The 19,521-nt window shown below is 41.9% G+C and overlaps 1 pseudogene; it reads right to left on the bottom strand.

The window, feature by feature from the left end:
• Positions 1-7,397: 7,397 nt before the first annotated feature.
• Positions 7,398-8,129, bottom strand: LOC145536498 (tRNA 2'-phosphotransferase 1 pseudogene; annotated as a pseudogene).
• Positions 8,130-19,521: the final 11,392 nt, after the last annotated feature.

Below are 19,521 nucleotides of genomic sequence, written 5' to 3' on the forward strand. Positions count from 1 at the left end.
CAAATACAAGTTTGAGAAGGAGCATAAAAAGAATTGACTAATCTTCTGGAATGAGGGGAGGAAGAACATACATTATGCTGTCAGTAAATTATCTCACCACAATATTTAGAGTTTACTCATGCCCATAATTAACAAAAGTTCTCTCTGTTTGGGCAATCAAAGGAACACTGTATCACTTTAAAAGTCAGAATCTACATTAATCTAAAAGCTTAGGGCACACATACACACAAAACCGAAGTCTGAACCTAGATCCAGAGGGAGATATTCAGTTGGAAAGTTTACTTTTAGAAAGGTCAAGTAATTCTCCCTGAAGTTCCTGTAGACAAGTGATTTTAGAGATAGAGGCCCCCTGAGATCTGAAGGAAATGCTGTTATAATACAAATAAACCTTCATGCAACCCAGCTGTGACATTTGATACCAGAGAGAATATGAATGAAAATATCCAGCACCACTCTGGCTTTTCTCAAATGCAAAGGGAATTGTCAGAGACAACTATAATTTGCAAAGACAAAAAACGAAACATGTGAATTTCCATTTATAGGTCAAAGGATGAAGACGCAGCTACCAGAAAGATTGAGTTCAATCTTGGCCAAACAGTTCCGAAATGAGAAGCCAGAGAAGAGAGGACCTAGTTTAAATGAACTTCTCAGTCAGTAAGTCCCTTAAACAAAGTATTGTTCCTTTAACGTCTTCCATTGTCCAGTGATTACATAGGCTCCCACACAGCCCTGATTAAAAACATTTTCTGGGGCACGTTTCTCCAATTCCAGTTCTATAGCACTTAATGTTCCCTCCAAAATTGCTTTGAGGAGAGCAATCTCATGTCAGCGAAATAAATTCAAAAGTGCTTCCTTACAAGGGCTGAAGGAAATTCGTACCTTCAATCCCCAACTTGCAAAATACCAAGCTTTAGATTGGTTTTGGGAAAAAGTTCACAAAGTAAATTCAAGAAGCCTGATATTGAATGTGATAAGCTTTAGTGAGTCTATACCCACATTTAGTCTTTAAAACTATCATTTTAAAATAGGTGATTACCAATATTTTTCAACAGAATGTACCTTTTTACCCAAGTAAACTATTTGGAGAGTATGTTTTATAAGCATTAGCTTTTATAGACTGTCTCCTTTTCAGAGGCAATACTTTAAACTTTTGCCTTCACAACTTCTTGACACACTATATATTTAAATCCTGCATGCACACAGCTTAGTATTCAGACCTCAAAGGGACCCCATGTGGGTTTATGGATCTTATCTGTCTAGTGCCTTCTAGTACTCTGCCCAGCATACACATCTTCCTCCACTGGACAGTCTTTCTGGTTTTGTTTTTTTCTGGTTTTTTTTTTTTTTTTTTGGCTGCATGGCACTCACAAACCCATGCCCCCTGCAGTGGAAGCTCAGAGTCCTAACCACTGGACAGCCAGTGAAGTCCCTGGACAATTTTTCTGGATTCATGGGTGAAAGGAAACAGAATTTGCCACCCCAACATATGCCTCTTCAGCATATTGATTTGGGGGACCTGATTATTATTATTTTTTCTCATTTCATAAACTTCCTTTATTCTGGGGTAAAAAACACGACTATCAGCCGAGGTAAGGGTCAGTATGAGCCTTACATCTTCTAAGGAATCCTGTAAAGGTTACCTGTCTAGGTGAATGGCCTCAGTTCTCATTCTCACCTGGCTATTCAGCTTTTGACTTAGATTTCAAACTGAAGTTGTCCAAAACTAGGTTCCTGCTCCCATCTGCCAACCTCTGTGTCCTGTGCCCTTTATCTCAAAGGGAAAAACAGGCTTATAGCTGCTCAGGCAAATTCTAGGTTCAGTCCTTTATCTCTCACCACCTGACTTAAATAGTGGCTGGTGAGAACATACCTGGATCCAACCAGTTCTCTCCAGCTCAGCTCCACCAACCAGCCCAAACTGGCTCATGCCTGGGTGGTCGCAGCCACCTCCTCTGGCGTCTCCTTCCTGCCCATCTCTTTTCCACCAGGTGGTTTTAAAAGCAAGTCCAAATGTGTCTTTCCCCAGCTCAGAACCTTGGGAAGTCCCCATCCCCTTAGAAGAAAACTGATTCTTAGCGATTGTTCCTTTTACCTGAAGCTTCAGACTAGGACTAACCTAGTGAAGTGAAGTCGCTCAGTCGTGTCCAACTCTTTGCGACCCCATGGACTGTAGCCTACCAGGCTCCTCCGTCCATGGGATTTTCCAGGCAAGAGTACTGGAGTGGGGTGCCATTGCCTTCTCCAGGACTAACCTGGGAGCCCTTAAAAATAGTCATGCCGTGAATGGAGCTGAGCTGAATGAAATCTGCATCCTTAGTGAAGGGGTCTGCAAATTGTTGAGCTGATAATTTTTGAGAGACTTCAGACAGGAGAATCTCTGAAAACAGAGAAGATGCACTTTTGTAAGAAACATTTACATGTATAAAGGAAATCTCCATTTGTCAGGGCTCCTTTTTCTTTGCTTCAGAAAGAGGAGGATGACTTTGAAGTCTCTAGAATCTGTCATCAATGGAGAAGGCAGGGACTTAAATCTGCAGAACAACCTTGCCCTTGATTCCTGTGCTTCTCCAGATAGTCTCTCATAACTGGCTGCCCTCCCGTCCCCCCAACATCCTCCTTTCTCTTGACTTGGAGGTGGTATTTAAGGTGGGGGCTTAAGCCATTTCAGGGAGTTACTCACTTTTCCTAGGTCTCTCGCATGTATACAGGAGGAAGATATGTTACTAAATTTATGTTTGTTTTTCTCCTGTTACTCTTTTATTTACAGGGGGGTTCTCAGATAAGAACCTGGAAGGCTAGAGGGAAAATTAATTTTCTTCCTCTATATGCACAATGATATGAATTGGGACAGGTTGCTTCACCTGTGTCTACTTTGGAACAGATCCCTCACAGCCTTTTTCATGTGTGACTCTAATTCTTCCCTCCAAATGGATCCATAGCTCAGCACAATTCTGGGGTGCATCATTCACATACTTGATTCAAAGGGTGCCATTCAATTAGAGTTATGTGCTGTGTAGACCCTGCCTCACCCTCCAGTTCTATTTCTGTGCACTTGAAATGGGTCACTTGTTCACATTGCCTTTAAAGCCATGGCTTCCATGACTTTTTTTTTTAATATTTAATTTTTAAAAATTATTTTTGGTTGCACTAGGTCTTTGTTGTAGTACACAGGCTTTCTCTAGTTGTGGCCAGCAGGGGCTACTCTTCATTATGGTGCTCGGGCTTCTCATTATGGCAGCTTCTCACAGGCTCTAGAGGGTAGCTCAGTAGTTGTGGTGTACGGGCTTAGTTGCTCCATGGCATGTGGGATCTTTCCAGACCAGAGATGGAATCCATGTTCCTTGCACTGGCAAGTAGATTCTTAACCTCTAGACCACCAGGGAAGTCCCTCCATAAATTTTTGATTGTTTACCCTATTACTAAAAAGATTTTTGATCACACTCTCTAATATACATGTGTGTCTGTGTATGTCCCTTTATAAAATATATACTTAGGCACACAAACACAGTAAAGAATTTTTAAATGCTTGAAATAGAAAATAAGCATGTGTAGAACCTCTAACAATTTTTGAGATCATCAGATTGGATGCAAAAGCAAGATCCAAATATGTGGCCTTCAAAACCCCAGTTTGGATTTAAAGATTATTGTTGTTGCTGTTCAGTCACTCAGTCATGCCTGACTCTTTGCGACCCCATGGACTGCAGCACAGCAGGCTTCCCTGTCCATCACCAACTCCTCGAGGTTGCTCAAACTCATGTCCATCGAATTGGTGCTGCCATCCAACCATCTCATCCTCTGTCATCCCTTCTCCTGCCCTCCATCTTTCCCAGGATCAGGGTGTTTTCCAATGAGTCAGCTCTTCACATCTGATAGCTTCAGCTTCAGCATCAATCCTTCAAATGAATATTCAGGGTTGATTTCCTTTAGGACTGACTGGATTTAAAGATGCAAATAAGTTAAAAGTGTAAGCAAAGCATAGAGAAATATATACCATATCAAAATAACACTTATCAAAATAAAGCTACAGTGGTTATATTAATTGTTGTTGTTTAGTTGCTAAGTCATATCCGACTCTTTTGCTTCCTCACGGACTGTAGCCCACCAGGTTCCTCTGTTCACAGGATTTCCCAGGCAGAAATACTGAGTGAGTTGTCATTTCCTTTTCCAGGGGATCTTCCCTACTCAGGGATAGAACTCACATCTCCTGCATTGCCAGGCAGGTTCTTTACCCCTGAGCCACCAGGGAAGCTCAATTATATTAATATTAAAGTAAATTTCAGGGAGAAAAATAGTACCAGCGGTGAAGAGGGAGACAAACCTTCAGTCTGTAATAGAGTGTTCCTACTAAACAGCTTTCCCAGAAATGTGTAACATGGCAGATTGCTTGTGGGGAATTCTGGGACTTTGGCTCCCGTCATCATTATTTCCTTCTTGAAAACTCAGCAAATACTATGTATCACTTTGGACACTAAGAGGAAAGAAGCCCTTTATTAACTAGAGCACATAATGACATTACAACATTAATAAAATATTCTTAACAAGAAGAAAGGGAGGTATGCTGCAGAAGTGGGTGAGGGGCAAACAGAGAACCACAGAGTAGCTGCATGCCAGTGGAGCAAAAGCATGAATTTTATCAAACATGCACTTGGTTGTTAAAGACCTTTGGATCTTGGCTCTACCAATCATGAGCTATGGGACTTCAGGCAAGTTATTCTCCTGTGTGAAGCTCATTTCCCACATTTGTAAATACTGATAGAATAGTAATAGAAAGCACTTCTCTAATTTGTTGTGAGACCAGGAGACTATATGAAGAGCATGAAAATGTTAATTGTCATATTAATGTTGCCAATCATTTGGCCTGGTGTTTTCTCAGCCATTATCTCCCACCAGAGATACAGAACTGAGACACTATCACGTAACTGTGTTTCCACAGTTTGTATCCTTAGTCCTCTCTCTTGGTTGAATATTCAGAGACATTAAAGTGAGGTTAAATGTCTTTTTACCCATTGTGACTGCTTTCATGAATTTTAATAGTCTGAATTATATAATCCCAGCATGCCTTCTCCTTGTTAGACTAGAAAAGATCCAACTCTCTTGCAACTACTTTGGTTAAATATATTCCAGTATATTTCAGGATTATTAAAAGGAAAATACATTAATTCATTACCCAAATAAAAATTAACTGAATGTCCACCAAATAATGTTATAGGTACCAGGTATAGAGCAGTGAACAAAATAGACCAAGTAGACCCTTATATGTCATACCAATATAAATAACTATCATAATACAAATTTCTTAAAATCTGTTGACTTTGTTCCAGAACTTCCTTTTAGAACGGTCATTGTTTCCATTCTCAAATAAAATTGGTATTTAATTTGTATTTAGACAGTGCAAATTGATGAAGCTATCTTTAGTACTAGAAGAGATAAAGGAATCTGGGATAGATTTAGCATACAAAATGAACATCAAGAAAATAACATATAATAAAAATGAATGTGCTGAGAAGAGAAAGAAAAATCTCTTTGTGACAATCATTAATTTTTCATCCTTTTTAAATAAAGGCTTATTTTATAAGAAGGGAGGAAGCATTATCAGGTACTTGGAATATGTTCCAAGCTCCAAATTCACATTAAATATATCTGAAAGAGAATAAGACAATTTTGGGAAGTAACATCAGCAGTCTGACAAGCATATTAAAAACTTATAACGGTGCATGTTTTTCTCGTGTTTACAGTTACTGAAGTCACTGTGTTGCTGTTTTACTCAACTTTCAAAATCAAATTTTTGACAGGGCCCAGAAAGTCAGCTTCATTGCTAGTTATGAGAGACAATTTGAGCATTTATACCAATCATACCAAAACTAGCAAAAGTTTAGCTGCAATTTTTTTTGTGTGTGGGAGGAGCTGTTTCCTTTTTGAAAGCGAGTCCTTTGCTACTGTATGATATGGCAATCTGAGGGTGCCAGTTTTCTGTTTTGCTGGCCCCTGTGCCTCCTGCAAGTTGCTGACTCACTTTATGGGCTGGAATTAAGAACCTGTCTGAATCAATAGGCATTTGTGGCAGAAAGTGCTAGTTCTCCCCCGGCACGTATTTGCTCTTTCTTTTAAGGAAATAGAATCTTAGCTGGGCACAGCATTTACCAAGGTTGGCAAGATCTTGGAAAGCACAGGCATCAGAAGCAATAGCATTGGGGTAAATAAGAAAGATTTACAAGCTGAGTAGTCTGTGGCTTCTTCCTACTTTTAGCAACATCCTATAGAGGGATGGACCCCAGTCAGAGCTGGCCAGACAGCAACCCAAAATGGAAGAAAACCTAGCTCAGTCAGGAGTCATTCTTTGCATGTGGCCTGTGATTTCAGAGCCCCACACAATTGAAAGAGTCAACTGCTTTCTGCAATTCCACAGTGAAGCTGTTTAAAGGGGCTGCTGAAGAGGAAGACTTGGCCAGAGATAATACTGTGGCTCCCTAGGGACCTTCCCTCTCAACGAGTAAATGAGAGCCAGAGCAGAGGTAAAGAGCATACCTCAACTCTCTGTATCTGCAGGATCTGAATCCATGGATTCAAGCAATCCAGGATAGAAAATTTTCAAGGAAAAAATTCCAGAAAGTTCCAAAAAGCAAAATTTGAATTTACGACACTGGAAAATATTTATGTAGCATTTTACATTGTATTTGTAACTATTTCCATAGCATTTGCATTGTATTAGATATCGTAAGTCGGAGAAGGCAATGTCACCCTACTCCAGTACTCTTGCCTGGAAAATCCCATGGATGGAAGAGCCTGGTAGGCTGCAGTCCATGAGGTCGCTAAGAGTCGGACACGACTGAGCAACTTCACTTTCACTTTTCACTTTCATGCATTGGAGAAGGAAATGGCAACCCACTCCAGTGTTCTTGCCTGGAGAATCCCAGGGATAGCAGAGCCTGGTGGGCTGCCGTCTATGGAGTCACACAGAGTCGGACACGACTGAAGTGACTTAGCAGCAGCAGCAGCAGCAGATATCATAAGTAATCTAGAGATGATTTAAAGCATATGGGAGAATGTGTATGGGTTACATGCAAATACTATGCCATTTTATATAAGGTATGTAAACATCCATAGATTTGCATATCATGGGGATCCTGGAACCAATCTCCCTAAGGTACTGAGGGACGACTGTATTAAGGATGTCAATTTCCCACCCAAACCTACTAAGAATAGCTTAGGAAAGCAGCCATCAAGTTGAAAGAGAGGAAGATGAGTCAGCACAGAGAAGAGTGGAATAGTTAAGAAAATTTGCCTGGAAGAGATCTTGGGCTGTGGTTACTTTTTCTTCTTTTTTCTTTAACTTTTCTTTTTTGATTATCTTTTTATATATATTTTTTTAAATGAATATATTATTGTTGGATCAACCTTTACCCTCTGGAGCTGCACTTGGGGCCACTGTGACACTGTCTACTCATTACCAGTCAAGGAGAGAAGCTTTGGCATAAGGCATAGCTGCAGCATCTTCTGGAAATACTTGGGAAACAGGAAGGCATTAGCATTCCCTGGAATCAGGATCACCACACTGATGGAGAGGAAGAAGGGTGTTTCATCTGCCAAGGCCAAGGGCCCATTAATGAACACGGCCACTTCACAATTTGGCCGCATGCCACTGATGACACCATGATCCCCGGGGAGCGCTGAGGTGAGGTGGAATGCATTTGAGGTGAAGTGGATGCATCTTCCCCAGCAGGACGGGCCTTTGAGCAGGATGGATGGCCAGTACTGCCAGAATGTGCTGTAAGTGAGCATCCAGAGCACGGCCTGTGGGGTTACCAAGGGTATCAATCAGATCCAGACCCAGACTGGTCCAGATGAGAGCCAGTGCTGGGGTCCCCCAGCTGCAGGGGGGACCACTATTTCCCCTTGGTGTCCACCCACTGCTGCACATCTTCAGCTGAGAAGCTGCAGAACTGGGACAGCTGTAGGAGGGTGCCTGGGGCAGGATGGCTTTGGCTCCATGGGAAGCGCAGCTCCAGGGGGCATGACAGGTCATAGGACTGGGCCTTGGGCACTTGAACCTCACGGTCTGGTTCCTGGGGATGGTGAGCCCATTTATCCCTGGGCCCTTACTTCCTTCTGCCTCTTTCATCCAGAGAAGTTCATGGTCAAGACAGACTTCTGCTGCTTAGCAGCTCCTTACTTCTATATGTAATTCACAAGCAGCAAATAGAACAGAAGCCTATTAAGTGTTACAGGAATTTGAAAGCCAAAGAAACCAGAAACCTGGCAAATGACCATGATTATTATTAAGAGTCACTGTAGGGGAGGAAAACTCATCTTCCCTCTAACTTTCTGGTTCTTGGCTGAGACACTCCTGTAGTAAAAGACAGGTTAATGGGAGAAAAACAGAAGTTTAGTAAGATGTGTACTTCCCTGTATACATTTGAGATACCCAGGAAAACTGAGTAACTCCCCCCAGATGACCTGAACCATCACTTAAATACCATCTTCAGCTAAAGACAAAAGAAGCTGGGGCTGGGGAAGGTGCACAGGGGACAAAGCAGGGGCAGTCAGATTGGGAAGTTTACCAGGCAAAGCAGGGTGAATAAGGGTATGGTTGGTATATAGATATAGGTCATTGCCTTCTCCCTTGATTACAGTTTCCAGATACTTAGAATCATCCTCCTCTTCCTGGTACAGAGAGGGAGTGTGTGTATGTGTATGTGTGTGCATGCTCCATCATGTCTGACTCTTTGCAACCCCATAAACAGTAGCCCACCAGGCTTCTCTGTCTATGGAATTTTCCAGGCAAGAATATTGGAGTGGGTTGCCATGTCGTCCTCCAGGGGATCTTCCTGACCCAGAGATCAAATCCACAACTCTTTCCTCTTCTGCATGGCAGGCAGATTCTTTACCACTGTGCCACCTGGGAAGCCAACAGAGCAGGAGACACCCCTACAAGTGGAGCTTTCCCTTATGAATGTAAATATCTCTTTAAAAAGGGTAAATAACTTCTATGTGGCTTTCAGAGTTTTTCCTGTGTCTGCTGTTTCTTGAAAACAATCAGTTCAAAATAATATTTATGCCAAAGAGACATATTTTGGGATGGTAAATTCTGCTCCCCTTTACTTCCAAGCTTCCCAGGTGGTGCTAGTGGTAAAGAATCCACCTGCCAATGCAGGAGACACAAGAGATGTGGGTTCAATCCCTGGGTCAGGAAGATCCCCTGGAGTAGGAAATGGCAACTCACTCCAGTATTCTTGCCTGGAAAATCCCATGCACAGAGGAGCCTGGCAGGCTATAGTCCAGGGAGTTGCGAAGAGTTGGACGTGACCGAGCACGCATGCTTTACCTCCAAGCAGCGTTAAGACCCCCAAACTGCTCAGCAGGAAACAGGCTGTGAAAATTGAACAATCCCCAAGAAAGACCCACTTCAGATGTGGCCATAATAACCAATAGAAATGGAACTTCCAGAGGGCAAAGACAAGACCCATAGAGGAAAACAGACATGGCATTCCTTTAAGAGTAAAGCTCAAAATTATCAGATGAACTAATTAAGGGATTTAATCCAATGCTAGGACAAGCAGCTTTTGCATTTCCAAACCAGGACTCAATAATTGCCATGAACAGATGACTGCTGAGTGGTTCCACTTCTCCCTTTCCGTTGGTGTTTCTGTGTTTGTCACCTTGCTCCTACTCCACCACGATGATGTGGATGGGGCACATCACTATCTTATTTTTTATAGAGCTTTTAGAGATTTCAGGATCATGAGGAAACACATCTGATCCTGACATTGGGGGTCACATATCACTCAGAGGTCCTGGATTTTGAGCTGTATGTAGTTTAGGGGAGGAAAAATCATTTTCCCTCTCTCATTCTAGGTGCTTGGCTGAGCATCCACCTCCCTGAATAAAAGACAGATTAGCAGATTAGCAGGAGAAAAATAGAAGTTTAATAACATGGATACCTCCTGTAGATATGGATGAGACCCAGGAAAACAGTAATTCCCTGAAATGGTCCAAGCCACCAGCATTTTCAGTTAAACACAAAAGAAGGATGTTAGGGGAACAGGGAGGCCAGTTACGGGAGGTGACCAGGAAAAGCACAGTAATCATGGGTAAGGTTGTGAGGCAGATCTAAGTTTTTGCCTTCTCCACCAGAAGACTAAAGTGTTAGTCACCTTCCTTTTCCTGGTACAGAGGGAAAACCCCTTAAAAATGAAGATTTCCCTTATAAATATAAATATCTCTTACAAAAGAGTAACTTCTACTCTGTTTTCAGAGCTTCTCCTGTCTTTTCCTACTTGAACTTAACTAGCTCAAGATAATCATATTTTGGGGGTAGCAAATGTTGCTCCCTTTCAGTAAAATGGGACTGTAGTTGAGAGTTTTCCTTGGCAATGGGTATGTCCCATTAATAGATATGAGAAGAAGAGCACTCATAAATGTTTGCATGGCCAGAATAGCAGAATGGGAGAGGCCAGTAGTTCCCCCCACCCCATACCTATTTGCCACTTCTATTATCATCATAAAAGTTTGAGCTGAGTAGATGGCCACCTAAAATAAAAACTTCATTTCCTAGTCTCCATTGTACTTAGATGTGGTCATGGAACTAAGTTCTGGCCAATGGTCTGTGAGAGGGAGGGGGAATACCAGTTACAGGCGAATTGACATCAGGTGGGTTCATTATTAGTTACCAGGGAAACGAATAGAGGGGCACACCAAAGATGATAAGATAGGGTAAGAACAATCATTAGCTGGGGCCTGGGGCAAATATCAATACAGAAGAAGGTCAGTCTTGTGTGTAGGGTAGAGGTGAAGCAGGCACAGTGGTCAGCCAGGGGATGTACAGAGAGCAAGAGAACAGCTATCTTGTGTGGCCTGACCATACAACCTATCTCATGCTACACATTATGCTAAGTGTTTTATATTTATATTCATGTATTTAGTCTTCACATCTTGTTTTCTGGCCGGGCCACACAGCTTGCAGGATCTTAGTTCCCTAAGGAGGAATCGAATCCTGAAGTGCAAGCATGTAGTCCTAACTACTGGACACCAGGGAGTTCCCATCTTCACAATATTTTCTTTTCTTTTTTTTTTTTGGCCATGCCATGTGGCATGCAGGATCTTAGATCCCCATCCAGGGATTGAACCCATGCCGCTTGCAGTGGAAGCATGGAGTCTTAATCACAGAACTGCCAGGGAAGTTCCTTCACAGCAATATAAGAGAATCTGAGGTTTAGCAAATTACCCAAGGTCATATAACTAGGAAAAGCTTTGAGCAGGTTTCAAATCCAAGAGTGTCTGACTTCAGTGTTGGTACTCTCAACTACTAAATTACATTGCATCTCGTGCCACGATAGCAACATTTATAACAATGCACAATGCTGGAAAGACGGGTTAAGTGGTTTACTCATCCATTACTGTCCAGATTGCTTTCAGACACCTCACTGCTCTTCTCTTGCCCTGTGTCATAGAAAACTATATTTTCCAAGTTCCTTTGTTCTCTGGCTTCAGAGTAGGTTTGCTCAATGGACAATACTTGCAGAAGATTGGAGAGCAAGAAGATGGAAGAGTCCAAAGTATTTTTCTCTGTCACTTTTTCTGTTTTTTACAGCATATCTTCCATGGATCTACCTTTTCCCAAACCATACCTTCCTTGATGATCCCAGCTACTAATGGAGAGTCTGACCAGACAGACTCCATCATAGTTCTATTTCTGTTTAGATGGTCCTGGTTTCCACCCCCAGTAATACCAGCTCATCCAAGTGCTCCCTCCATCCCTAAGGTTGGCAGAATCTTTCTGCTATTGCCAATCTCTGGGTTATTTCACTCTTGACTTCTTAGCTTCTCCATTACTTATAAAGCCAATTTTCTGCTTTATTTTCCCTCTGTTAAAAGTATTAGAGTGGTTTTCATGGCTTTTGCTGAAATGTGACTCAATACACAGACAATATACCCCTTTGGGGAATAAGAGCCATAATGATGTTCATACATGCTGATCCAGTTTTCTGTGCTGAAAACTGTTTCCTAAGGAAATAACTGAAGAGAAACAACAACAAAAATTGTACATAGGTGTCCATTTCAGCATTATTTATATTAATAATACAGTATCAGAACATTGGAAACCACCTAAATGTCCAATATTGGAAGAGTGGACTAAAAAAATCAGGGTACATAACACAATAGAATAATATGCAGTTGTTATTGTACCAGTCAGCTTTTGCTAGATTTTGCTGCAGTAGCAGATAATCCCCAAATCTCGGTGATTTATCACAGTTATTTCTCACTCAGTTACGTATCCTTTGCAATTCAGTTGCAACTCTGCTTCATCCCAGGACCCAGTTGGAAGGACTAGCTCCATATTGGTCTCAAGGCAGTGAAGAAAGAGCGAGGATAGATTAGTACAATAGCTCTTAAAGCTTATGTTCAGATGTGGGATATGTCAGATTCCACTGACCAAAGCAAGTCACATGACCAAGCCTGATATCAATGGGGCAGACGCCATGTCACTCCTACAGGGAGGCCCACCAGGAACTGGTTCTGTTAGGGATGGCCCCAGAGGAAAAGGATAACAAATATTTTCAGAAATAATAACATCTTCCATGATAATGAAGACTGAAAATAACACAGAAAATGTTTGATATAATGATAGGTAAAATAAGAATCTACAAAACTACATATACTGAAATCCATTCTAACCTGCTTCATGGTCATATGAAGTTAGATGTCATATGAGTAAGTTCTAGTCAATGACACCATTTACCTGGAGATAGCGTTAGATCCCACCAGACTGCCCCATCCCTTTCCACTTCAGATACCAATTCAAAGTCCAGGTTATCACCTATGCTTCTGAACAACTGACTATGAATTGGAAGTTCTCATAACCCCCTCGTCGGGTTTGATTAATTTTGCTAGAATGGATCACAGAATTTAGGGAGACAATTTATTTACTAGGCTACCTGTGTACAGGTAAAGATGCCTAGGGCAAGGTATCAGGAAAGGGCATGGGGCTTCTCTACCCTTTCAGGGCACACCATCCTTCCAGAACCTCCATGTGTTTACCAACCTGGAAGCTCTGCCAACCCTGTCCTTTTGGTGTTTTATTGAGACTGAATTAAGTTGGCATGGCTGATGAAATCATTGGATGTTAGTGATTAATTCAACCTCCAGTCCTTCTCCCCTCAGCTCCAAAATCACTGTGGACGATGACTGCAGCCATGAAATTAAAAGACGCTTGCTCCTTGGAAGAAAAGCTATGATAAACCTAGACAATGTATTAAAAAGCAGAGACATCACTTTGCCAACAAAGGTCCATCTAGTCAAAGCTATGGTTTTTCCAGTAATCATGTCAGATGTAAGAGTTGGACCATAAAGAAGGCTGAGCACCAAAGAACTGATGCTTTTGAATTGTGATCCTGGAGAAAACTCTTGAGAGCCCCTTGGACAGCAAGGAGATCAAACCAGTCAATCCTGAAGGAAATCAACCTGAACATTCATTGGAAGGACAGATGCTGAGGCTAAGGTCCAGTACTCTGGGCACCTGATGTGAAGAGCTGACTCATTGGAAAAGACCCTGCTGCTGGGAAAGATTGAGGGCACAAGGAAAAGGGGGTGACAGAAGATGAGACAGTTAGATAGTATCATCAACTCAACGGACATGAGTTTGAGCAAACTCCAGGAGATGGTGAAGGACAGGGAATCCTGGTGTGCTGCAGTCCATGGGGTCACAAAGAGTCAGACACGACGGAGTGACTGAACAACAACACAGGTTAGAGGATGGGACTGAAACTTCCAACCCTCTAATTGCTGTTGTTAGTTCCCTTGGGAACCAGCCCTGGTGATTAGGAGTTTCACTTAAGAAATTCCAAGGGTTTTAGAGTTCTGTGCCAAGAATGGGGACAAAGACCACATATATTCCGTATTATAAATTGCATTAAAAAATAAAATTTGAGGACTTACCAGGGCTTCCCTGGTGGCTCTGACAGTAAAGACACTACCTGCAAGGCAGGAGAAAAAGGGTTTGATCCCTGGGTCCAGAAGATCCCCTGGAGAAGGGAATGGCCACCCACTCTAGTACTCTTGCCTGGAGAATACCATGGACAGAGGAGCCTGCTGGGCTACAGTTCATGGAGTCACAAAAGAGTCGGACACAACTAAGCAACTGACACACACACTGGTGGCTCAGTGGTAAAGAATCTGCCTTGTAGTGCAGGGGACATGGTTTCAGCCCCTGGTCTGGGAAGATTTCACATGCAGCCATGAGTAAAATGCAATACAGCCAAATAAATAAATGTTTTAAAAATGAACAGATATTAGCTAATAAATTTAAAAAATAAAATTTGGGACATCCCTGGTGGTTCAGTGATTTAGACTATGAGCTTCCACTATAGGGAGCCTAGGTTTGATCCCTGGCCTGGGAAATTCTGAATGCCATGCAGTGCAGCCAAAAAAAAAAAAAAAAAAAAAGACACCAGAAGCATCAGAAAGAATAAAATATGTAGGGGTAAATTAACAAACAAAATTCAACTGAGTAAAATTGTCTTTATTCAACAATTTATGGGGGATTTCCCTGGCGGTCCAGTGGTTACTTCACACTTCCAAAGCAGGGGGCACAGATTCAGTCCCTGATTGGGGAACTGAGATCCAGTATGCTGCGTGGCATGGCCAAAAGGAAAAAGAAAACAAGGCATGCCTTGGGCAGCATACTATCTAGCAGATAGAAAGGAGCTCCAGAATGCTATAAGAAGTGGAAGACTTATAGGCAGAAGGAGGCAGGACAAGGAAGTTATTTCAGCAAAGAGCTTGTTTCAAGCCAGGTCACCTTTCTTTGGGGGACAGAAGGGGATCTGTCAGACAGATTACCTCACTACTACTGACCAGGTAATTCTAGATTGACTGGTTTAAGGTTCCATTTCTGAAAGAGGTTGAAACTGCAATTTAGATATTAAGTCTTGATTTGGTGTTGTGAGCTTAGCACAAGTGACTCCATTTTAGGCCCGTTGTTCCCTTTTTAACAATCACAGTATCACAAGAACTCACTGTCATATACCCTGATTTATCATCTCCCAGCTATCAGCTCCCAATTTTGTATGCTGATGACCACAGGTCAGAAGATTATACAGTGAGAAGTTAAGGAAGAGTTCCCTATGATTGCGAACATAAGATTTGAGAGACAGTGATCTTTCTAGGTATGAAAAGGACAAATTCTAAAAAATTCTCCATGTAATTTCTCCTTGGTAAAGTTAAAATAACAATATACTTTAACTGAATATTTATTGTTTCATTTATAAGAACTGAGCATATATTTACTTATTTTGAGTTTACACATGACCTCTTTCAAGACAATCTCCCCAAATGTCTCCTTCCTGTAACTTTCCCCAATTTTCCCTCTCTCAAACACTTTCTCCAGACCCATAGTTTCTAGAACACCAAAGGCATGAACTATAGCTTCATTTTCTACACTCCATTACATTTATTGGGCTTCCTTTGTGGCTCAGCTGGTAAAGAATCTGCCTGCAATGCGGGAGACCTGGGTTCAATCCCTGGGTTGGGAAGATCCCCTGGAGAAGAGAACAGCTACCCACTTTAGTATTCTGGCCTGGAGAATTCCATGGACTATATAGTCCACGGGGTCACAAAGAGTCAGACACGACGACTGAGCAACTTTCACTTTCATTATAGTTATTTGTTCATGTGACATTTTTCTCCAAAAGACTGGAAAATACCTCTAAGCCAGAAACTTTGTCTTCAGTTCAGTCCAGTCCCCCAGTCATGTCTGACTCTGCGACCCCATGGACTGCAGCATGCCAGGCCTCCCTGTCCATCACCAACTCCCTGAGCTTGCTCAAACTCATGTCCATTGAATCGGTGATGCCATCCAACCATCTCATCCTCTGACGTCCCCTTCTCCTGCCGTCAATCTTTTCCAGCATCAGGGTCTTTTCCAATGAGTCAGTTCTTCACGTCAGGTGGCCAAAGTATTGGAGCTTCAGCTTCAGCATCAGTCCTTCCAATGAATATTCAGGACTGATTTCCTTTAGGATGGACTGGTTGGATCTCCTTGCAGTCCAAGGGACTCTCAAGAGTCTTCTCCAACACCACAGTTCAAAAGAATCAGTTCTTCGGCACTCAGCTTTTTTTATGGTCCAACTCTCACATCCATACATGACTACTGGAAAAACCATAGCTTTGACTAGACGGACCTTTGTTGGCAAAGTAATGTCTCTGTTTTTTAATATGCTGTCTACGTTTGTCATAGTTTTTCTTCCAAGGAGCAAGTGTCTTTTAATTTCATGGCTGCAGTCACCATCTGCAGTGATTTTGGAGCCCAAGAAAATAAAGTCTGTCACTGTTTCCATTGTTTCCCCATCTATTTGCCATGAAGTGATGGGACCAGATGCCATGATCTTAGTTTTTTGAATGTTGAGTTTTAAGCCAACTTTTTCACTCTTCTCTTTCACTTTCATCAAGAGGCTCTTTAGTTCTTCTTTGCTTTCTGCCATAAGGGTGGTATCATCTGCATATCTGAGGTTATTGATACTTCTCCCGGCAATCTTGATTCCAGCTTGTGCTTCATCCAGCCTAGCATTTCTCATGATGTACTCTACATATAAGTTAAATAAGCAGGGTGACAATATACACCCTTGATGTACTCCTTTCCCAATTTGGAACCAGTCTACTGTTCCATGTCCAGTTCTAACTGTTGCTTCTTGACCTGCATGGAGATTTCTCAGGAGACAGGTAATTCCCAGCAAGGGACATAGATGTAAGCTGTTGGAAACCGGTAGCTCCAGCAACTGAGGAACAGATACATTGCCCTGAAGAGGGGATCTTGGTGGCATCACAGTATTCACTACATATGTTCTGTACCATTGCTGTAATCTTAGTGATGTCACTGTATATGAAATTCTTCCTAATTTACCTATCCATTCATTCTCTTCTACCTGCCTAGTCAGAAATGGTGTTTTCGTCTCCTGTCTAGGAAGGGTCCTATATACCATTTATCAACCCACTGGATCTGTAGCAAACCTAACTTGCTGGCTTTCTAGAGAAGAGATTTTTTTAAAAAAAATCTATTTGTGATTCTTTCAACCTAACAGTTGGGGAAAGTGAGCTCTCTCAGCCTGTGTATGAGGATTCTCTTACAGCATCATTGAACTGATCTAGCATGAAGGAAAGTCACAATACATTTATTTAGGAGTAAATATAGAGCATATATTCTATTTGAAATGGACTTTAGGGAAATGAAATTAGAGATAACTTTGTACTGATTTAGAGAACTGACTCCCTAAATGTTTTTATTCTTATTATTAATCAACTTTTGACTCCAGACAAGAAAAAGATGGTGAGCCAAGTTTAATGAGACTCTTTCTTCTGAGAGAAAGGTTACCACTGCTGAGATGACTGCCTTGGTAGAGATGATCCAGTGAGGAATTGACCACTGGATAGGAGCATTGGTGTTTAGAAATGGGGGCTAGCAGAGAAAGGGAGGAATGTGAAGGTATTGATCCTGGTCACCAGCTGAAGTTGCTGAGATTGCTGTACTATAGGTATCCAACTCAGGTCACAGCCTGAGACCCAAATCTACTCCTCTGACTGGTTCCAAAAATAGTCCTGGTGAGTGTAGGTGAGTCACATTCCAGGAGGAGCACTAACCCACTATCCATCCCCAGATACACAACTGTCAAGTTAGAGAATTTTGAAACAATGAGTACATTCTGCCCTGGGATCAGGGGTAAAAGGGTAGGGGTGATGGGCAACTGGTGTGTCTCCGTTCTTTGTCTTTGGCACTTCATTAATAATTTTTCCCCTCTTTAGGTGTCTTGGTATAAAAAGGCTCAATTTTGTTGTTCATTGTGGTTATGATAGGAAAAGTAAGCATAGGCTACCTTTAGTTCTTTCAGCAAGCTCAGAAAGCATTCTGACACCCTCATTATTAAGATGCTGGCCAATACCAAGGGAAGTGCTAAATGAAGGTTTGGTGGGAAGCAAAATAGATTATAGGGGAAAATTTAGATTATAAGGAACCCCTTTCTCATTGAGAACCACCAAATCACAAGGTAATAGTAAATCAAGGGCCTACACAGAAGTGAAAATTAACATAATTTAAATACAGTATCTGAAAGTGATCCTGAAAATTCACACTAGGAGAGGACATATGTATACCTATGGCTGATCCACGTTGGTGTATGGCAGAAACCAACACAGTATTGTAATTATCCTTCAATTAAAAATAAATTTAAAAAAATTCATGCTGGGTTTCAGGCATAAAGCTAACTGGAACCAGAGACCTGCCCTTCTCCCAGAGGGGTGGGTTGCACCGGAGCTCAGTTTCCCATGGGACTTCCTTCTCTCACAGGAGGACTGTCACATCTCTTCAGCCTCAGAGTCCCAGACAATGCTTCTAAGCAGCTGGCACACCAAATCCAGATTTCCTGGCACCCAGCTGCCTATCACCAATGTTTCCTCGTAGGGTTGCTCTACAAGAACCAGAGCCAGTGATCCTGTCAACAGAATCCAGGCTGGCTCTTCAGGTTCGACAAGGGTTCCCTCTCACTCAGGCACAATTAGCCACTGCTGGTCCAACCCACCACCTGCAGAAACCAACACTGAGCCACATTATGGCACCGTTTCTCAAGGAGACCAGCCAGCCACTTGAGCAAATTGATTGCTTTGGATCCCTTCCACATGGGGTGTGTGTGTGTGTGTGACTGTGGGGCAGAAATTCATTCTTTCCAGAACTGATTCATACTCTCATTATGAGTTTGCCTTTCCTATTCACAGTTCCCCCAGCAGCACCACCATTCAAGAGTTTACAAAACGGTCACCTATTGATGTGGTCTCCCACACCATATTGCCTAAAAGCAATGGACCCATGTTAACTGCAAAGAAGTTGCACATGACGTCACATCAGAATCACTGGTCTCATCACATACCTCAGACAGCCTAATGAAATGGCCCATTAAAGGCCCAACTAACTTTTTAGCTTTTAGACCATACTCTGTAGAGTTGGGGTGACTTGGTGAGAGGGAGCCCTTGTTGGTACCATGAATTGCCTCTGTTCTCATCACCCTAAATGACCTTGGGTGAGACCAGAAGAAGCGCTGCCAGCTGAGCCCAACCCAAATTGCAAATCTATTGCATAATGAGCAAATAAAATGGTTATTATTCTAGGCTATTATGTTTTAGAGTGCTTTGGTTACGTGGCAATAGTTTATTAATTCAACTATTGAAGCCAAAAATATCTTAAGTGGTACACGTCTCTGAAACAACTGAAGAGGATATATTACAAATTCTATCACATTCTTTTTTTAAATTAGTTTTCACTGGAGTATAGTTGCTTTACAATGTTGTGTTGCATTCTGGTGTGCAGCAAAGTGAATCAGTTATACATATACATATATCCACTCTGGTTTTTTTTATTATTTATTTTTATTTTTGGCTAGGCTGGGTCTTTGTTGCTATGTGTGAGCTTTTTCTAGTTGCAGCAAGCAGAGGCTACTCTCTAGTTGTGGTGTGTGGACTTCTCATTGCAGTGGCTTCTCTTGT

This window comes from Giraffa tippelskirchi, chromosome X (genome assembly GCF_054371585.1).
Source record: "Giraffa tippelskirchi isolate mGirTip1 chromosome X, T2T-mGirTip1v1.2.pri, whole genome shotgun sequence".
Classification (NCBI taxonomy): domain Eukaryota; kingdom Metazoa; phylum Chordata; class Mammalia; order Artiodactyla; family Giraffidae; genus Giraffa; species Giraffa tippelskirchi.